General features: G+C 42.0%; 1 protein-coding gene across 1 annotated transcript in view; it reads right to left on the reverse strand.

Annotated features, from left to right (window-relative positions):
* l(3)80Fj (lethal (3) 80Fj) overlaps positions 1 to 23,250 on the reverse strand; it is a 109,190-nt gene that overhangs the window by 39,343 nt on the left and 46,597 nt on the right. The window lies entirely within an intron of this gene.

Genomic DNA, 23,250 nt, shown 5'->3' on the forward strand with positions numbered 1-23,250 from the left:
TTTAGCTGGCCCTATCTGTAAGGGAGCAGAGTACCATGGCCAGCAGACCTCCGGATTCGATGTAGCCCACCACTTACTTTCACATGTAGCCATTCAGGTGAAAAGATCCTCGTAACCGTTGCCAGGAGTTTCGCCAAGCTAGGAAGCTGTTTAACACTTTGAGCCCCGCGTGCCCACCCATGGTCATTTTTTTTCTGCACCGGTGGACCGCGTGCTGACCGAGTGTTGTGCTTTAGTTGACAAGCTGGGACCAAAATTTGTTTACTTAGTTTTATTGATTTTTTGCAATTGGGGTGACCTTTTGATATTTATTTTTGATAAACCAAATGTATTTTTGTTGCTTCTTGTTTTTTTTTTGTGACCACCGGTGGTCATGTTGTCCCAGAATGTCAAAATACATATTGGGCTCAAGTGGCCACCAGTGGGCATACTCGATTTTTATACTTTTATGTATTTATCATTTTTATTTTTATGTTTTTTTCATTTATTTGTTTTACAGATTTAATTTAAGATGTCTAGGAAACCTTTAACACGTGATGACATTGTTGCCGAGCTCGAAAAATCGAGTGTAGATGAAGTTACAGGATTTTCAGATGATTCATTTGTTGATAATGACTTTGAGCCAGATTCTGAAAGTTCTGATTCAGAATCTGATGACGAAGATTTCGATGATAGTGATGAAGACATATCAATGGACTTGAATGAAGATCCTGACGAAGAAGTTCCTCTTGCAAAACTGATAAATAGTCGAACATGGGGGCCTGTTGGAGATCTTGACGTTTGTTGAGTCTCCGATGTGTACAGGCGTGAATCCTGATGTTGTTGATATGATGCGACCATCGACATCTAGAGATTCCTAAAGACACACATTGTGAGCAGTGTGAAGAAGCAATGTGTTTAGTGTGTTTTCAAAGCCACAGATAAATCATTATTAAATTTATTTTTTTTTCCTGAATAGTTTTGTAATAGTGATATTCATATTGTTTTTAATATAATATAAATCTTAATTTTTAAGTCCTAAAATGAATTTTTTGAATAGTTATATTGAATTGGACTTGTTTTCGTCGAGAAAGTTTTTTTTTGTAATGCTCTACAAGCAACATAAAATATATTTATCTAAAATATATAATATATTTCTTACTTTTTAAATCTTAAAATGAATTTTTCTTACCTAAATTTAATTCACTATTTTTTAGGCTTTGGCAGACCAAATTACAAAGTCCAAGTCAAAAAGGTTTACATCCTGGGACCGAACTAATTTTATTTCAATGGTAAATGTATGCTGAACGTTTCCACCCGTGATCACAATGTCGGTAAATCAAACACGACCTATGACCACGGGTGGTCACGATGTCCCATAATGTAAATCCAGCAATGCCCACGGGTGGTCACAGTGCCCCAAATCGTGAAAATATAAATGTCCACCGGTGGGGCACGCGGGGCTCAAAGTGTTAATAGAGCTGAACCCTCTGTATACCGGTATTTTCGAAACCCGATACTTTTGGAAAAATGTGTAGGCCTTTAACCATGTCATGCACATAGAGAGTTCGCGTCACAAATTTCATTATAATCGGTTATAGGGTCTATACAGGGCGCGTCTGAATCAAGAGTCAGTTCGAAAGTGGTAGTGAAAATATTTTAGTATTAGGTACACCGAAAAGACTCTGGTGTGACTCATGAAAATCAAACCCTATTAGATATTGACAGCAAGTCTACACGTACACAGATGACTCGCGAGTCGGACCCATCGTGTATAGACCTAATTAGGCTGTTCTCGAGTTTTACTAGCAGAAAAATGGCATTCAAAATATATAATAGTAGATATACATGGTATGTCAAAATTGTCGTCATGGGAACTATTTTATGCAGCAGGGCGTACCACAAGTTGGTGTTCTAACTACTTATAAGGCTATTGACTGGCCGGTCATTGATTACGCGGCCCGATATGGTTGCCCAACCTCTCTGATATCAACTGGAGGAAGTTGCAAGTCTGCCAAAACACTGCAATCAGAACTGCTAACGGGTGTCTGCTTATGTCGTCTGAGGCCCACCTTCATCAGAAGGCAAAAATGGTCAATGTCAAGCAGCGTAACAACTAAGCCGACAGTTTTTACTTAACTGCCATAAATTAGTTGGAATTAAAAAAAGGGGATAGAACGGATTCCAATGTCTTTGCTACTGGTGAAAGGAGAGATATCGGACGGTATGATTCTCCTTGATTTGTTGAATTCCCAGTATCACTCTTGCCTGTTTACATTTCTCTGGAATGACAGATTGATGATTCGCGTTAGGTAGCTAATTCCCTCATCGCCTAGACATTTTAACGTCAGCATGGACATGGTTGAAAATGTGCGTGAGGTACTTGATCCCTTCTTTGTCGAGGTGTTTAAGCATCAGCATGGATATCTCGTCCGGGCCTATTGCTATGGAAGACTTGGCTTCTTTGATGGCTAACGCAACCTCCTCGACGGTTATGTCAAGAGGCGCATCATGGTGTTTTTGCTTTTTGTGCGCTTTTCTGATGGCTTGTCGTTTAGCCTTGTCACCCGGAGGGTGCAGTATGAATTGTCGGCAGAAAACGCTCGGACCTTTTTCAGGCTTTGACAAAGTTTTATCAGCAAAAGTGATGGAAACATTGTTGTTGTATTTGGTCGGATTTGACAGTAGACCATAGTTTGCCGACACCTTCGGAGAGGTTAAGTCTTAAGTCTTAAGATGTTCCGTTTGTTTTGGTCGACCAATCGTTTGATTTCCCTAACTGGGAGCATTTTGGCCTCAGTATGTAAATGATGTTCAGAAGTCATAAGGTGGCACCCCGTGACTAGACTTGACGGTTTTCCAAAGATTACCCACTCCCAGGTTAACCTGGTTTGTTGCCGGTTGTGCTGCCTGACAGCATGGTGCAATGAACACACTCGAAGAGTTATTTCGGTTGCGAGTTCCAGAGCATCGTGCATGGCATCGACCAAGGCAAGAACTGCATTGGACCGAATCCTTGCGCGAATGAACTCTGAGCTGACAAACCGTGCACATTGTGTGAGGAACTAGAAGATGATGGTCTAGCCTCACTTGTGTGCTATTGTCGGGAGAAGAGGGGGTTGGGGATGGGTGTGGATATATGGACTGCAATTCGGCATTGCTTCTCGATATACTGCGGAGCTTTTATTAATGAGATGCTGTCGTGGAGGTAGTTGGTGGCGCTGTAGAGCGCGAGCTCCAGTGGGATATTGTTGTGGCCTGCTGGGAAGTAAAGACCGTACCACGTGGAACGTGACTATTAGCAGAAGTTGTTGGTCTTGAGGATACGCTTGATCGGCGAGGACCAGTGGACGCCTGTAGGCTAAGGCGTGGGCGTGTGCAGCAGGGAGCCACGAAGGTGTGCCAGAACTTGGTGAGTCTTTCAGGGGGAAAGAGGCCGAGCACCCAGAAGCGCTATGTAGCCACCCTTTGCATTTGACACATTGAGCTGAGTAAGATTGACTCAGTTGAATCTTTTTCCGACAGATGCAGCAGATCCATACAGGTCCTGGGTTGAGTTCAACACCAACTCTGAATAGAAGTATATGGAGTAGTCCAGCTGCATGGAACAGCTCCGATGATGACAATTTAGTGATGCGACGTAACAAATTAAACAGAGTTATACTGAATGGGGTGACAGCCCTTGGTCGGGTAAAAACCCGAGGCATTTCGGTGCGTAGAACCAGCTGTCTTGGAAATTGTTTGATTTCGTTGTTAAGTTTATTGATTTGGGGGTCTGCAGGATTTATAGCGCGCGCTTCATCGCGTTGTTGAACCAGTACTGATGCCTCGGCAGGGAAATTAGGACGCATGTGTTCTATTCTACCTGCCGGAATTTGGCGAGCAGCAGCCCTGTTGATGATACGGCGAAACGCTTTCTCCCCCGGTCGAACATCGGACGGAATTGGCTGTAAAACAAAGGTGTTCTCTGTGCATGCCTGAAAGGCTGTCCAGTTCGCTTTGTTGAAATATACGAACGTGCGGTCTTCGGAAATTATAAAGTCGGCAGGCCTGTCGACCGAGAGGATAATGGGGAGGTGGTCTGATGCTAAAGTTAGCATTGGTTGCCAATCTACGTTGTTTATTAGCCCTGCACTGACGATGGTGGTGTCAGGTGAGCTATGGCATTTATTGGCAAGGGTAATTCTTCGCTGGATTTCTAAGCTGACGTTGACGTACAACTTCGAACTCTCTGCTGCCAACAGTAGCGTGCCTATCAGTTGATGATACATACGCTAAAGTAAACGATTATCTCCTTACTGCCTCTCCAATATGTTCCAATGTAATTTTTAAATTTTAAGATTTTTGACTTGGCTCCCTTTAGATCTAAGTGTGCGATATGTAATACTAGCAGACTTGACAGATGTTATCCTGCCCGATAATATTTCTCCCCGTGCTTTTTTGAACTTTTCCGGTTTGGGATTACTCTTTACGTACAGCCAATAACTCCCTAACACTTTGATATATAAAAATTGTATACTCCCTACGCATTCGTAAACAATATTTGATTGCTTTCCGGACACAATTTGGCCTAAATTTGTTATGTTATACAGCCGTTTGTTATGTTATACATAATTTACTCCTTGTTAAAACTCTTATCATGACCTTTCATTTGATACCCATATCGTTCAAAGACATTCTTGGGAAACCCGGGGCCACTTTTTGACCAATGTCTCCAAAACCCAGGATCTTTTAGAAATGGGTTTAAGCCTATAATCATGTCGTACACATTGAAAGATTAAGTTCCAAATTTCATTAATATCGGTCGAGCAGTTCTCGAGTTTTGCGCACAGAAAGAAAACCTGTTTTTGCAGTAAGGAATAATAATATGATGGGCAAACGAAATATACTTCAATATTGTCTTATTATTGCATACAAATTAATTCAATTACAGTTGAGCAAAATATGTATCTATTATTGTTCTTCTGGTGTGGTCATTTCGAGAACGTCCTTCATTTGAGCGGTTTGGCGGGACTGTTAAAACATTAGTTACAGCATCGTTCATTTCCAGTGATAATTGTGGTGCAGATTTATCATTAAAGCGAATGCAAACATTATGGAGAACTAATGTAGCTACAATAATGTAAGGAACCGTAGTGACTTTCATTCGAATACCCATTGATAGCAAAGGAAATCTGCGCTTCCACACACCATATGAGCGCTCAATGCAATTACGTGTTCTTATATGGGACTCACTATACAAAATTTCTGCTCTATTTCTACAATTTGAAAGTGGCGTCAATACGGCGGTCGAGTTTTCATACCCACTATCAGCAAAAATAACTCCATTATGGAACTCCTTTTTTTCTAAACGGTAGGAAATGCGGAAGTTTTGAAAAATCCTCTAGTCATGGACAGATCCTGGCCATCGGGATACAATGTCCATTATATTAAATTTGCTGTCACATATTGTCTGCACATTGAAAGAAAAAACCCTTTTCTGTTACGAAAGGCTTCACCATCATCACCTGTATAGAAATGATATTATTATACATAGTTCTTTCGTTAGTACTCTTACCGTTGATGCCATTTTAGCTATTTTATAGCTAGATTTAGCTATTTTTTCGGCGTTTAGCTATAGAAATTCGGGTTCAGCTATTAGCTATTTTGTTATCTGTTTTTTAATCGAGTTAGCTATTTTAGCTAAACAAATTTTGTAATTTGCCAAATTATTTTAACAGAACTTTTTAGAATATAAATATCGACCGTGTGCACTCTGCCTTATGGCTATCAAATTGTTCAAAAGTTGGTAGCCCAATACATTTTTATTATATCGATTATTGGTATGTAATCGAATTGCTACTTCCAAATTTAATAGTCAATCGCTTATTCATGTGCACGTTTTTTCATAACAGACCGTCGAAATGGAAAGGTATTACAAATTAGCCGTTTTTGTATTGGAATTCTTTGCTTATTACACCTTTTTATTTTAGGAATGACAGCAGCGATAGCAGCACTGACGAAGAGCCGTGTACAAGTGAAAAGAGGTTGTATTTCCTTGGTGAATTGGTGCATTATTTTGTGTTTAATTTTTCACCATAGAAAGTACAAGCAAGGCTTTCGATCATCTTGGCACCCCATCGGGTTAGGGGATCAGAATATACCCGCGGTAGGTATGCCTGTCGTAAGAGGCGACTAAAATACCAGATTCAAGGGGCTGTGTAGCGCAACCTTTCAGGTTGCCAGCGCAATATATAGCTTCTCCAAACCCAATTGTCAACCTCACCTATCCGCGGCGAATCCTGTTTCACTAACAGACGAGGCTCTGGCGACCCCAAGCTCCTCATGGAACTTGGGGGTAGGGAGGGAGGGAATGGCCTGAAGGTTTAATGTGGCCACATAAATCGTTCCCGAGATGGTCGGGCTAGCACCTTAATGGTGCTATGGTACCGGAGCGTGCCGGATTTGTATCCGGCAAAGGACCATCACATCGATAACACTCCTCAAAGCCCTCGGGGAGCAACCTTATAGCTACACCAACAACAACAACATCATCTTGGTTGAAGGACAAACGATTTGAGAAGTGGATTAGCTACGATGGAGACAATATTGCTTGTAAATATTGTCACTGCATATTGAAGCCGAAGTTGTATGGCTTGATTTTACATGCGAAAACTAAAAAGCATGCAAATGCAATGTCTCCTTTTTCCCGGGGTATACAACCACCTTTACCTTTTCGATCAGTGACGGTAAATAACAGCGTAGTAAAGGCAGAATTAGCAAATGCAGTTTATATTGCTGCGCATACATCGATTTTATCTGTTGATCATCTGATACAATTACAAAGACATATATTTGACGATAGTGAAACTGCAGCCAGTTTAAAGCTTGGTAGGACAAAATGAAGCGCTGTCATAAAAAATGTATTATTTCCTCATTTCAAAAAATTATTAATGGATGACATTAACACAAATAAGTTTAGTCTGATAATAGACGAGTAACTGACATTAGCGTGAAAAAGTATCTGGGTATTGTCATTCGTTACTATAGCGAAAGTTCCAAACAAATTATAAATACTTTTTTAAAATTAGCTAAGCTAAAAGACTATACATCGGAGGGCATTGTTGAATCATGTCTTAAGTCGCTGGCAGAGTGCAATTTACGCATAGGAAATATGGTAGGTCTAGGAACGGACAATGCTAATGTTATGACCGGTGTCAATAGAGGTGTAATCGCTCGATTGAAAGGGCTCAATCCGAAAATAAAACTAGTACCATGTATTTGTCATTCGATACAGATAGCTGTCTCTACCGCATCCAAAATTATTCCTAGTGAAATAGAATTTCTTGTGGCAGAAACGTATAATTGGTTTTCCATGTCTGCTGCAAGACAAAATCAATACAGAGCCATTTTTTCTGCCATTAATGATGGACTGTAACCAATTCAAATTGTCAGGGCATGTGATACTAGGTGGTTATCTATTGAAGTGGCGATCAAACGATTAGTAGATCAATGGCTGGAGCTGCGAACACATTTTAAAATTGCTGAACTTAAGGAAACATGCCACAAAGCAAAGTTATTGGCATCTCTTTATAATGATACTAATTTAGCATATCTTCAGTTTTTAAAGCCGCTGCTAAGCGAAGTTCAGAAAGTTAATAAATTATTCGAATCGAATGATGCAGATCCCACAAAACTTTTTTCTGAGCTAGTTTTGTTGATCACTGATCTATGTAATCAAATAATATCTCCATGTAAAAATGTTGACCATTTGTGTTCTCCGCTTACAACATATTTAACTCCATTTCCACAATTTCATTATTCTTTTGAAGAATATATAAAATTAAAAAAAGACGAAGGTAGCATTGATGAAGATGCAGAACAATGCATTCGGAAATTTTGTCAGACTTTTATTATCTAGTTAATTGAGCAGCTACGTCAACGCCTACCACAAAATATCCAATCTTTGCTATAAAAAATGCTTTAAATGTTGTGAAGCCCAAAATATTTGATACGTTTAAGGCAGAAAAGGGCTCTTTTAACAAAGATGAAGTTACTGTTATAGAAATGCAATGGAAAAACTATATTCATGTCCATGGCAAGAGACCACTTCTACAGTAAAGTTTTGGATAGAGGTAAGAGAGTTTAGAAATGCCATTAATGAGAATCCGTTTGAGGAATTACAACAGTTCGTATTTAATTTGCTAATCCTACCGCTTACTAATGCGGAAATAGAACGAAGTTTTTCTGTAATGAATTTAATAAAAATTAAGGAATGGAATAGAATGCAGATTTTGATGTTAAACTCTTTATTAACTATAAGATACGGTCTTAAAAGACTTGGAAAATGTCATAACTTTAGTATACCTAGTGATCTCATAAAATCAATGAATTCAGGAAATATATACGATTCAACATGTGAATTAAACGAAGAAGATGATTTTGTTTTTGAACTGTGATTCAATTTCATTTTTGAATAAAACTTGAGTGATGTATATCAACTATTCGAGATTATAATTTATGTTACTATTGTAATTTAATTTATGTACATATGTACATATCGCTACCTTAATTCACAAAGGCCCTATCTACATAGGAATTGCATTGAAGACAGGGCCTTTGTGAATTAAGGTAACGATATGTATTTATAAAGAATATTTTCCATGACTGAATTAGTTTTTTTTTTTTTTGCTTTATAATAATCTAGTACTACAGACATACATATGTGGTGTAATTTAATGTGAAATAAAGGCTTATTTAGCTATTTTTAAAGAAACAACATTTAGCTATTTTTTTTGCTATTTTTTTTTTTTGTCAACTTAGCTATAAGCTCCAAAAATGTCTGGCAACACTGACTCTTACACGCGGAAAATTTGCAGTTTCTTTAAAAGCAGCCTGTATTTCCAAGCGCTCCTGTTCCGTTTGCGGAAATGTAACAAAATCTGGCATTAAGGATGCCAGATGATAGGATACTAGCGTAATGGCACGTGAAGCACCTGCTTTAGAAAGGCCGCAAAGGTCTGCCACAGTTTGCTGAACTGATCCTGATACATAAAACCGGAGTGCAATAAAAAGCATTTGATGTGGCTGCATTGCGTTGTTGCTGCCAAAGGACAAGTAATTAGGAAAAAGCATTTTAACCAGCGGGTTAGGGGATCAGAATATACCCGCGGTAGGTATGCCTGTCGTAAGAGGCGACTAAAATACCAGATTCAAGGGGTTGTGTAACGCAACCCTTCAGGTTGCCAGCGCAATATATAGCTTCTCCGAACCCAATTGTCAACCTCACCTATCCGCGGCGAATCCTGTTTCACTAACAGACGAGGCTCTGGCGACCACAAGCTCCTCATGGAACTTGAGGGTGGGGAGGGGGGAATGGCCTGAAGGTTTAATGTGGCCACATAAATCGTTCCCGGGATGGTCGGGCTAGCACCTTAATGGTGCTGTGGTACCGGAGCGTACCGGATCTTTATCCGGCAAAGGACCATCACATCGATAACACTCCTCAAAGCCTTCGGGGAGCAACCTTATCGCTACAACAACAACAACAACAACAAAAAGCATTTTATGTTAATTAATGCAATATTACCGTATTCTAAAGCAATTTTTTTCCTTTATTAATACCTATATGACACTACTTTATTTTCGTGTATTTTTTCTTGTATTTTATCTTCAATACAAGGAAAATACAACCTAGTTCATTAAAAACAAACGAGCCAGTTTGTATTGCTTGACATTCGGCTGTTTTTTCTTTATTTTTTCCTGACACATGAAAATTTTGTTTTTAGTTTGCATAAAAACACAATTAAAATTAACTTTCTTGTGAGAAAAGTGAACCATTAGAGACCGAAATAATTTTCACGTGTTATTTGCATTGTTTTTATTAAAAGTGTTAATGTAAAAATAAAATGTAAAATATAAACAAAAACATGTCATATTCACTAATTTTGGGGGAATAGTGGTCTCGATTTTTCATGATAGAAATTGTTTTTGTGTTTTGAAGTTCCGATAAAGTATCGTCAGTTTTTTTAGCTTGGAATCCAAGCAAAAATAAAGTAGTGTCATATATGCTTAAAGAAAAAACAAACCAAGCAGCATCCTTGCACATGCGAAATCGGTCACGAAAGTCAGCATCGTCATAATAATGGAAGAAGTCAGGGCGCTCTTTAATTATTCGTTTTCGTCGAAGAACGATTACCTGTAGAGCCTCAAAATCATTGTCACTTTCATCAGAATTTAGAATATCCATTAATATTTTATAATATTAATGTGCAAACACAAATAACCACAAATAAACCTTTTCAGAGAAATATGTCAAATGCCATAATAGCGGGGTTGCTATGGCTGCATAATTAAAAACGTATCATTACTGCCAATGAAATATCGTACTACAGCAGCACTGTCGAAAGTCAAGCATAAGTCAGCTGAGGCGTAGACTTATCTGTGACTTAGTTGAGTTTGATGATGAAAATTAATAAGTCAAAAAATTACTTTAGCTTAGTTAAGTCAGTTGGTGAAATCGGCCCTTAGTCCCTACCTCCCTCTGCACCGTCTGCCAGCACAGAATATATATGTTTGCGACATCCGCCCAATGGAGCTCCTGTCATGGACGGTGACACTTTCCTAGATGTTCTGGGGTCCGCGACGGCAACCCCCCAGAGGGTTTCATTGCGCCATGTTGCCAGGTCGCAAACCCAAATCAACCGGGTACCCCAATGCTAGCCCAAGGACGCCCAGTCCCAGGGCCACAACAGCAGTTGCGTCCTAGCCTTCCTCAACCCAGGCGTAGTCACCCGTCACTTACTCCCAGTGTGGCGACGTCTCCCCCTTTGCATTTCAGAATTCTGCAGTTAAACTGTAATGGACTAACTGGGAAGATAACGGATATAGTCGATTGCATGAAGCGGCACAACATCCGCATTGCTGCTATTCAAGAGACTAAACTCACAGCAAGATCTGCACTGCAAACCTGTTCATACACCACTCTGTGCAATATCATATATTTGATCCTGGCATCGACCGCAGGGACAATGACTTAGAACGTCAAGGCCTATCTGTTCGGTCAGGCGATGCAAACCTAGAAATATTCAACATCTACATCCCTCCTGCCACCTGTTGCCCCATTGGATACCGCCCTAATATCAGCTCCTTACTCACTGGTAACAATCGCATTATCTTAGGCGATTTCAATGCCCATCACGATCTATGGCATTCAAATTTTCGGGAGCACAGTAGGGGTGAGATGTTGACGGATCAAATAGAAGAAACGACGTTCTGCACAATAAACGGAAACACCCCCCCACGTATGGTAGGAAGCTGTCACAGTTCGCCAGATATCTCTATCGTGAGTGCAGAACTGCGTCAACTGGCAGCCGATGGTAACATTGGCATTCGACCACCTGCCAACAACAACCATCTGCCTATACTTATTTCGCTCGAGCGTACCGCCGACTTCATCGTCACAGAAAAACGCACTTTCATAAACTTTAAAAAAGGAAAGTGGGACGAATACAAATATTTTACAGACAACCTCTTTGCTGCCCTCCCTATCCCGACTGATGCCCGCCAAGGGGAGCGTGCCTTCCGCAAGGTCATTGAATCCGCCTCGGCACATTTCATTCCCGCCGGGAGAATTTTCGAAATTCGGCCCCACTTCCCGGCGACAGACAGCTCGATCCCGGCGACCGCCAAATAAGGGATATAAACCAACGCATCAGATTGCTTGTGGATGAACACAAGCGGGCGAAATGGGAGGAGCACCTAAGAGGTTGTAACCTCTCTGCCGGTGTGGGTAAACTTTGGTCCATCGTAAACTCCCTATCGAATCCGTCTAAGCACAATGACAAAGTTTCCATCGCTTTTGGCGATAAAGTGCTGTCGGATGCTAAAAAATTGGGGGAGCGCTTTCTGCCAACAATATATAATGCATTCTACGGTCGGCAAAGATAGACGGAGGGCCAACAGACACGCACATAAGTATAAATTCAGCGCGTCACCAATTACCATCACCGCCAAAGAGGTTGAGGATGCCATTGTTCACGCTAAACCATCCAAAGCAGTGGGCCCAGACGGCATAGCCATGCCGATGCGTAAAAGCCTAGGGAAAGAGGGTTTCAAATATTTAACACATGTCTTCACCCTGTCTCTTTCCACCTTTGTTATAACCGAAAAATGGAAAATGGCCAAGGTGTCGCGCTACTATAGCCTGGGAACCCATCTAACCATCTCTCCAGTTTTTTCGCCTCGCGAAACCTGGCATTGTCACCGACTAAATCTTCCGCGACCTTATTTACAACATGGACGCCCCAAATGTCGACCATATTGAACATCCACGTCGATGGCATTACGCTACCGACTGTCCTACACCCCAAAATCTTGGGTGTGACGTTTGATCAGGATCTACATTTTGGTGCGCACGCAACCGCAATTGTTCCGAGAATTCAGAGCCGTAATAAAATCCTCAAATCCCTTGCTGGCAGTACCTGGGGAAAAGATAAAGAAACGCTCATGACCACATACAAAGCAATTAGCCAGCCGATTACGTGCTACGCGTCACCCATATGGTCGCCAAGCCTAAAAACCACCCACTGGAAGAAACTACAGGCCTGCCAAAATACTGCTCTCAGAATCGCCACGGGCTGTCTTCTTATGTCCCCAGAACACCATCTGCATAATGAGGCGAGAATACTCCCCATCATGGAGAGAAATGAGATGCTGACCAAACAGTTTCTGTTGAATACCCAGAAACCTGGGCATCCCAACAGACATCTGATTGACGAACCAGCACCGCCTAGGGGCCTAAGGAGTCATCTCCGTAAGCATTTTGAGGAAATACGGCACCTGAGAACCCAGCCGTATGAAGCGAAAAAACACAAGCAGGTCCTTGGTGAACTCCATAGGCAGGCGTCGGACCTTTATGTCGGGAATTGTCCGGTGAATCCAGTACTTGAAGAAAAATATCCAGAACTCGCGGAAGAGGAACGCATACTCCCCAGGGAAACGCGTGTCACTCTTGCTCAACTTCGTTCTGGATACTGTAACAGGTTAAACTCTTACCTATCCAGAATCAACCCCGACATACAAAATGTATGCCCCGCTTGCAATGTGTCCCCACATGACACCAACCATCTCTTTAATTGTAATGTGGAACCAACGCCTCTAACACCCCTTTCCTTATGGTCCACCCCTGTTGAAACGGCAAGTTTCCTTGGACTCCCGTTAGAGGATATTGATGACAATTTGTGATCGGTCGTGGCTATTAGGTGGGGCGAGCATTGCTACAACAACAACAACAACAACAACAACCCATCTAACATAGGAGAGTCGTATCGTCCGATATCTCTCCTATCGCCAGTAGCAAAGACGCTTGAAGCCATTTTGCTCCCCTACTTCCAAGCAAATTTGCAGCTAGCCTGTCATCAGCATAGCTTCAGAAAACTCCATAGCACCACCACCGCGCTAAATGCCATCAGCACCCAGATAAATTGCGGATTAAATCAAAGCCCCCACCATAGAACAGTACTCGTAGCGCTAGACCTATCAAAAGGGTTTGATACGGTCAACCATGGCTCGTTACTGCAAGACCTGGAAGGGTCTACCCTTCCCCCATGTCTTAAAAGGTGGACCGCAAATTATCTGGGTGCTCGGCAGGCATCGGTGCAATTTAGAAACGAAACATCAAAACCAAGAAGAATTAAACAAGGGGTGCCACAGGGTGGTGTCCTATCTATCTATCCACTTTTGTTTAATTTCTACATATCTAAGCTACCTTCACCCCCAGAAGGAGTCACTATCGTTTCCTACGCCGATGACTGCACAATAATGGCCTCCCTGATCTCTCCAGTTTTTTCGCCTCGCGAAACCTGGCATTATCACCGACTAAATTTTCCGCGACCTTATTTACAACATGGACGTCCCAAATGTCGACCATTTTGAACATCCACGTCGATGGTACTACGTTACTGACTGTCCTACACCCCAAAATCTTGGGTGTGACGTTTGATCAGGATCTACATTTTGGTGAGCACGCAGCCGCAATTGTTCCGAAAATACAGAGCCGTAATAAAATCCTCAAATCCCTTGCTGGCAGTACTTGGGGAAAAGATAAAGAAACGCTCATTACTACATACAAAGCAATTGGCCAGCCGATTACGTGCTACGCGTCACCCATATGGTCGCCAAGCCTAAAAATTACCCACTGGAAGAAGCTACAGGCCTGCCAAAATACTGCTCAGAATCGCCACAGGCTGTCTTCTTATGTCCCCAGAACACCATCTACATAATGAGGCGAGAATACTCCCCATCAGAGATGCTAACCAAACAGTTCCTGTTGAATACCAAGAAACCTGGGCATCCAAACAGACATCTGATTGATGAGCCAACACCGCCTAAGGGCTTAAGGAGTCATCTCCGTAAGCATTTTGGGGAAATACGGCACCTGAGAACCCAGCCGTATGAAGCAAAAAAACACAAGCAGGTCCTTGGTGAACTCTACAAACAGGCGTCGGACCTTTATACCGGGAATTGCCCGGTGAATCCAGTACTCAAAGAAAAGTACCCAAACCTTGCGGAAGAGGAGCGCATACTCCCCAGGGAAACGCCTGTCACTCTTGCTCAACTTCGTTCTGGATACTGTAACAGGTTAAACTCTTACCTATTCAGAATCAACCCCGACATACAAAATGTATGCCCCGCTTGCAATGTGTCCCCACATGACACCAACCATCTCTTTAATTGTAATTTGGAACAAACACCTCTAACACCCCTTTCATTATGGTCCAGCTGTGTTGAAACAGCAAGTTTCCTTGGACTCCCGTTAGAGGATATTGATGACAATTTGTGATCGGTCGCAGCTGTTAGGTGGGGCGAAGCACTGCTACAACAACAACATCTGTGGGCCTGGGCCCGTGGCCATTATTGTGCAGTCATCGGTGTAGGAAACGATAGTAACTCCTTCTGGTGGCGAAGGAAGCTTTGATATGTAGAAGTTAAACAAAAGTGGGGATAGGACACCACCCTGTGGCACCCCTTGTTTAGTTCTTCTTGGTTTTGATGTTTCGTTTCTAAATTGCACCGATGCCTGCCGACCACCCAGATAATTTGCGGTCCACCTTTTAAGACATGGGGGAAGGGGAGACCCTTCCAGGTCTTGCAGTAACGTGCCATGGTTGACCGTATCAAAAGCTTTTGATAGGTCTAGCGCAACGAGTACTGTTCTATGGTGGGGGTTTTGATTTACACCGCAATTTATCTGGATGCTAATGGCATTTAGCGCGGTGGTGCTGCTATGGAGTTTTCTGAGGCCTTGCTGATGACAAGCTAGCTGCAAATTTCCTTTGAAGTAGGGGAGCAAAATGACTTCAAGCGTCTTGGCTACTGGCTATGCCGTCTGGGCCCACTGCTTTGGATGGTTTAGCATGACCGATGGCATCCTCATCCTCTTTGGTGGTGATGGTAATTGGAGTCACACTGAATTTATGCTTATGTGCGTGTCTGTTGGCCCCCCGTCTATCTTTCTCGACGTAGAATGCATTATATATTGTCGGCAGAAAGCGCTCGCCCATTTTTTCGCATTCGGCAGCACTTTGTCGCCAAAGGCGATGGAAATTTTGTCATTGTGCTTAGACGGATTCGATAGGGACTTCACGGTGGACCAAAGCTTACCTGCACCGGCAGAGAGGTTACAACCGCTTAAGTGCTCCTCCCATTTCGCCCGCTTGTGTTCATCCACAAGCAATCTGATGTGATGGTTTATATCCCTTATTTGGAGGTCGCCGGGAACTAGCTGTCTTATAAGGTCACGTTCTCTCGCTAAATTTGCGGCCTCTGCCGGAAAGTGAGGCCGAATTTCAATAATTATACCGGCGGGAATGAAGCGAGCCGAGGCGGATTCCATGCGAGCATCGGTCGGGATAGGGAGGTCAACAAAGCGGCTGTCTGTAAAGGATTTGTATTCAGCTCACTTTCCTTTTTTAAAGTTTATGAAAGTGCGTTTTTCTGTGACGATGTAGTCGGCGGTACGCTCGAGCGAAATAAGTATAGGCAGGTGGTTGTTGTTGTTGATGTTGTAGCGATAAGGTTGCTCCCCGAAGGCTTTGGGAAGTGTTATCGAAGTGATGGTGCTTTGCCGGATACAGATCCGGTACGCTCCGGTAACACAGCACCATTAGGGTACTAGCCCGGCCATCTCGGGAACGATTTATATGGCCCCGTTAAACCTTCAGGCCATCCCGCCCCCCCCCCTAAGTTCCATGAGGAGCTTACGACAGGCATACCTACCGCGGGTATGTTCTTACCCCCTAACCCGCTGGGGTTAGGCAGTTGGTCGGATACCAATGTTACCATCGGCTGCCAGTTGACGCAGTTTACGAGTTCTGCGCTCACGATTGAAATATCCGAAATTTCCAGTGAGTAATTCTTGAAACACAATGCCGAGCGACGACGATATACGCCGCGTCGGGCGATGACATTTTTCACATTATACCCCGACATTTCGTCTACTTAAAGCACAATGCCGAGCGAAATTGACGCTGTTTATTCAGAGTGGCCATTATTTTGAAATAAAGATGAAAACAATTAAAACTTTTTTAATTCTCTGCTTTAGCACTTGACTGCTAAAACAAGCCCAAAATGTTAATAAATTAACAAAACAAAACAAAAATGTTAAGAAATTAAATTAAAAATTATATGTAAAGAAAAAAAATTTGTTTTTGGATATTATGTTTTCTTTTTTATACTTAAAAAATTGAACAGCAGCAACCCTATGGATGTTTGTCGTAATCGCCCGGCGGCGACGATAGAAATAAATTTATCGTCGCAAAATGACGTCGCGTAAATTTCGCTCTTGGCGTTCATTGTGTTCACCTTCATGTAATTATGGGGATTCTATTTTTGACAAGCGATGTTCGTCGCGTTTATTTCGCGGCGTCAGGGCATTGTGTTTCAAGCAGGGGCTGATGCTCGGCATTGCTCCCGACTCTACTACGGAGGTGGTAGGTATGAGTGGGAGCGGCCGTATGAGTTCGTGGTGCCGTGGGGCGCGAGCAGCAGTGGGTACTTGTTGTGGCTTGCAGAGCAGCGGGGCTGCTGGAGGGTAGTGGGGGCCGCTAAGACGTATACTACAGGCCGCCCTTGGGCGTGAACAGAAAGGAGCCACAAAAGAATTATAAAAGTTACGTGGACGTCGGGTTTTGGGATTTAGCCCAGAACAACCTGTCCAATGTTCTTGTTGTAGCGATAAGGTTGCTCCCCGAAGGCTTTGGGGAGTGTTATCGATGTAATGGTCCTTTGCCGGATACAGATCCTGTACGCTACGGTTCCACAGCAGCATTAAGGTGCTAGCCCGACCATTTCGGGAACGATTTATGTGGCCACATTAAACCTTCAGGCCTGTCCGATACAACCCTTGCACGAGACACACTGACAAGAGTATAACCGTCCTAAAAAGACTCTTTTCCGGCAGACGCAGTAAAACCATTCTCAGGACCGGGGTCAGGAGACGGACCCGGATTGGATTCGATACCTTCCCGGAGCAAGAGAATATGGAGCAGTCCCTCTGCAAGGAGCTGCTGGGAGGATTACAATTTGTGGGAAGGACGCAAGAAATTAAATGGGGTTACAGCAATAGTTGTTGTTGTTGTTGTTGTAGCAATGTTTCGGCCCACCTAATAGCTGCGACCGATCACAAATTGTTATCAATATCCTCTAACGGGAGTCCAAGGAAACTTGCTGTTTCGACAGGGGTGGACCATAATGAAAGGGGTGTTAGAGGCGTTGGTTCACATTACAATTAAAGAGATGGTTGGTGTCATGTGGGGACACATTGCAAGCGGGGCATACATTTTGTATGTCGGGGTTGATTCTGGATATGTAAGAGTTTAACCTGTTACAGTATCCAGAACGAAGTTGAGCCAGAGTGACTCGCATTTCCCTGGGGAGTATGCGTTCCTCTTCCGCAAGTTTTGGGTACTGTTCCCTGAGTACTGGATTCACCGGGCAATTCCCGGCATAAAGGTCCGACGCCTGTTTGTGGAGTTCACCATGGACCTTCTTGTGTTTTTTTGATTCATACGGCTGAGTTCTCAGCTGCCGTATTTCCTCAAAATGCTTACGGAGATGACTCCTTAAGTCCCTAGGCGGTGGTGGTTCATCAATCAGATGTCTGTTGGGATGCCCAGGTTTCTGGGTATTCCAGGAACTGTTTGGTTAGCATCTCATTTCTCTCCCTGATGGGGAGTATTCTCGCCTCGTTATGTAGATGGTATTCTGGGGACATAAGAAGACAGCCCGTGGCGGTTCTGAGCGCAGTATTTTGGCAGGCCTGTAGCTTCTTCCAATGGGTAGTTTTTAGGCTTGGCGACCATATAGGGGACGCATAGCACGCAAACGGCTGGCCAATTGCTTTGTATGTTGTAATGAGCGTTTCTTAGTCTTTTCCCCAAGTACTGCCAGCAAGGGATTTGAGGGTTTTATTACGGCTCCGAATTTTTGGAACAATTGCGGCTGCGTGCTCACCAAAATGCAGATCCTGATCAAACGTTACACCCAAGATTTTGGGGTATAGGACAGTCGGTAGCGTAGTGCCATCGACGTGGATGTTCAAAATGGTCGACATTTGGGACGTCCAAGTTGTAAATAGGGTCGCGGATGATTTAAAAATAAATAAATGTATGGCGCGATAACCTCCGAAGAGATCTAAGGCCGAGCTTCTCTTCCAATTTGCGTCGTGCTCCTCTTGATTTTCCCTAAAAATTGGCCAGACGGGACCTACATGTTTTATGCCGACTCCGAACGGCATCTGCAAGGCAGATGACTTTTCACTGAGAGCTTTTCATGGCACAAATACACCCGGAGCGCTTGCCAAACACTGCCGAGGGGCGACCCCGCTTAGAAAAATTTTCTTCTAATTGAAAAAACTTATTTCTAAAATCAGTCAGTCTTCGACTAACACTCAAAGCGAACGGTAGTCTACCTATTCAACAAAAAGTCAATACACGATTTCTCTTTTGTGCTATATCCGCTCACCGTATACATAAATAAATACGCGAAACACGTGTCTTACTACAATTATTGAAGCAATATACCAGGAATATAAAATGGGCTACCCATCCAATTCGGAAAAAACTCAATCAAATACCCCAAACTTTACGTGGGATAAAACGAAAAATTCCCAATTCATGAACAATGGCCCCATATACTTAATTATGACCAGAACAAACAGCAACGAAACACTGGAAAATATTTCACCTTTTCTTGTAAAATAAGCCATCGATGCTACATGCGGCAGTGAAATAGAGGAGTGTAAAAAAACGCAAAGTGGTCAAATATTAATTAAAACTAAAAATAATCTGCAAGCCAACAAACTAACTTCACTAATAGCCCTAGACGACAACACAACAGTCGAAATTTCCGAACATAAAACCCTTAACCAAATAAAAGGTGTCATTTATTGCAACGCACTTAGAGGCCTTCCAGAAGACTATATTTGTGCCGAATTGGAAAACCAAAACGTGACCGAAGTTAAAAAAATATTAAAGAAATTTAAAGAAGAAATTGTCGAAACAGGTCTCATAACCCCACATTTAGCTCTACAAATATGCCCTCCGACATCAGAGTAGGCTACGAAAAAATACCAGTAAGGCCCTACATCCCCTTACCATTACGATGCAAAAATTGCCTTAGATACGGTCATCTGTAAAAGCGAAAAAATCTGCCAAAATTGCGCCAACAACCATCACATCAACGAGGAAAAGCAAGAGAAGTGCACCAACGAAGAAGCCTGCATAAATTGTATCAGACAAAATCTACAACCTGACCACACAGCAGTCGACAAAAAATGTCCAGTTTTCATAAAACAAAAAGAGATCCAGGCCATTAAAACTACCAAAAAAATTGACTTCAAAGCAGCCCTAAATATATACAACGAAAGACACCAGCAACACCCAACTATTTCTCGGAACCAAACACAAATAATAACCCAGCAAAACAACAAACCAACAGGAAAAAACGAAGTAAAATCTTCAAGCCACCTACAAAACACTACATCAACAAAACAACAACTTCCGCAACAAATTACTACAAGACGTAACCAGGTAGATTACTCCGACCTACCGGAACTAACAAGCGAATCCGATTACGAATCCGACGACCAACCAGATTTTCCAACATCCTTAAACAAAATCAAAACAACTAAGATTCTCCCAACAAAAGCTTCTAAACGACTTAAAGCGCAGCTAAAACGTGCACTCAACAGTAAAGAGAGAGACAATCAAAACAACAATACTAAAAAACAACTAAGAAAAAACACATAAACTAAATCTCCCTTCTTAATATCCTCTTCCTCCCCCTTCAATTCCCAACTTTCAACATGTCCACCAACATTTTACAATGGAACATACGAGGTCATACCGCCCTATATCCCCAAATTCATGTATAGCTAAATTGATGGACAAGATCACTGCCAACAGGTTATGGTGGTTCGTTAGCAATAACAAACCCATTCATGACAACCAAATAGGTTTCAAAAGAGGAAAGTCGATAACTGATGCTCTACTATATGTAGAGCACATGATTACCGACTCTCTCGCAAAGAAAAAACACGCATCCCTCATTTCATTAGACTTCACAAAAGACTTCGATAAAATAGGAATTCACTCTGTTATAGATCAATCATAGGAACAAGTGACACCACAAAAACGTCCACAATAATAATAGCAAACTACCCAGCATACACAACGGTATACACAGCTGAAATGCTTGCAATTTTATCAACCATAAATTACACAAAGGAAAACACGCCATCTGCTCTGACTCCCGCTCATCTTTAAAAGCCATCCAAAACATAAACAACAACGAATTCTACCCAAACATTTAGAAGTATGCTTATAGGCTTATTTCCGAAAATAACTCTAATTTGGATCCCTAGACACACAAACATACCCGGTAACGAATACGCAGACGAAGTCGCCAAACTAGCTGCAACTTTACATCCACATGGTACAAATTAAATAACACAAGAAAAACTAACGTAACCCAGTTCCCAAACACAAATACCCATCAAACCCTATCTACGACTATGACTACGACTCGGACACACAAAGATCTCCCATCAATACACACTCAACAACAACCTTCCCAACACCTGCACTTAATGTAGAAATAACACCCCTCTCACAATAACACACACCTTCCTCGAATGCCCATCCTTTCATCATTCTAGAAGCCAGACTTTCCAATGCCTTAATCCAACCCACTTCCTTAATATTCCCTCCATACAAAATATAGAAGTAGTTATAAAATTCCTAAAAATACAAGACTCTATTTCCAAATTAAAAAAAAAAAAAACAAAAAAAAATCTCCTCTTATATTTACAACAACAAAACTCTCAATTACAAAATGAAATATATGTAAATTCAAGTATATATAAAATTGAAATTATTGAAATTTTCTTAACTTGTAAATTTAATTACAAGTTACAGCTTTTTATAATAATAATAAATTAATCTTTAATTATAAGTTGAGCCGATAGCCATAGCAGCTAGTGCTCTTTTTCTCGTTAGTCTTAAAATTCATTTTAAGCCTAATATATAATAATAATAATAATATTTCTAAAATTTTGATGTTGCTTTGCCCGGGCTGCGAACCCAGGGCATACGGTGTGATAGGCGGAGCACGCTACCATTACACCACGGTGGCCGCCATGATTTAGTGGGTGATAATGCCAGGTTTAGCGAGGCGAAAAAACTGGAGAGATCAGGGAGGTAGCCGTTTATTTTGTTGCAAAGCCCATCGATCTTTGGGCTCGGGCCTGTGGCCATTATTATGCAGTCATCGGCGTAAGAAATGATAGTAACTCCTTCTGGTGGCGAAGGTAGTTTTGATATGTAAAAATTTAACAAAAGTGGGGATAGGACACCACCCTGAAGCGCCCCTTGTTTAATTCTTCTTGGCTTTGATATTTCGTTTCTGAATTGCACCGATGTCTGCCGATCACCCAGATAATTTGCGATCCACCTTTTAAGACATGGGTAGACCCTTCCAAGTCTTGCAGTAACGTGCCATGGTTGACCGTATCAAAAGCTTTTGATAGGTCTAGCGCTACGAGTACTGTTCTATGGTGGGGCTTCTGATTTAGACCACAATTTATCGGGGTGCTAATGGCATTCAGTTCGGTAGTGGTGCTATGGAGTTTTCTAAAGCCATGCTGATGATAGGCTAGCTGCAAATTTGCTTTGAAGTGGGGGAGCAAAATGGCTTCAAGCGTCTTGGCTACTGGCGATAGGAGAGATATCGGGCGATATGACTCTCCTATGTTACCTGGTTTCCCAGGCTTTAGTAGCGGGACCACCTTGGCCATTTTCCATTTTCGGGTATGACAAAGGTGGAAAGAGACAGGTTGAAGACATGCGCTAAATATTTGAAACCCTCTTTCCCTAGGATTTTAGGCATGGGCATGGCTATGCCGTCTGGGCCCACTGCTTTGGATGGTTTAGCATGACCGATGGCATCCTCAACCTCTTTTTGGTGACCTATTACCTTAGGGGTGCCACAGGGCTCGGTTCTTGGACCTATCTTGTTTCTAATATACATTAACTCACTATTCTCGTTGCCAATTGTTGGTAAAGTAACGGCATTTGCAGATGACCTTGCCATTACATATGGATCTACAAATGAATTTAATCTTTTTGCTGATATCAATCACGATGTTTTTATGCTGAGGTATTGGTTTGCTAGCCACAAAATCGTGGTAAGCAACAAGACAAAGTTGATGTATTTTAATCAATGCGGAAAGGAGTTACCTAGAAACGATATTTTCTTTCACGGCTCGAACTGTATGCGGTTTCGTACGTGTTCAAGTAATTGTACTCATCAAAACACTGTCAACACCTTTGACGAGACAATAAGTTGTGACAGTAATTGCTTTAACATTGATGTGGTCCCTAATTTTAAATATTTAGTAGTTATATTCGACCAAAGCCTAAGTTGGTCATCAAATATTTTTGCTTTGAAATCGTACATGTTGTCAGCGGTTCGTTCATTATTTAACATAAAAAGGCTGTGCTGAAATCGAATGTTAGCATTAATATATCATGGGCTAGTCCACTCAAAATTACAATATGGAATCAGTTGCTGGGGTGGAGCGTATGCTAGTAAGTTAAATGCGCTTTTAATCCTACATAAGTGCTTTATCCGAAAAATGTGTAACGCAGACCGTCTCTCACACTCTATGGACCTTTTCAAAAAATTTAACATACTTCCTATTCGACACTTTTATTATTACAAAGTTTTGAAATT

Source organism: Eurosta solidaginis, chromosome 1, assembly GCF_040869045.1.
Source record: "Eurosta solidaginis isolate ZX-2024a chromosome 1, ASM4086904v1, whole genome shotgun sequence".
Taxonomy (NCBI): Eukaryota; Metazoa; Arthropoda; class Insecta; order Diptera; family Tephritidae; genus Eurosta; species Eurosta solidaginis.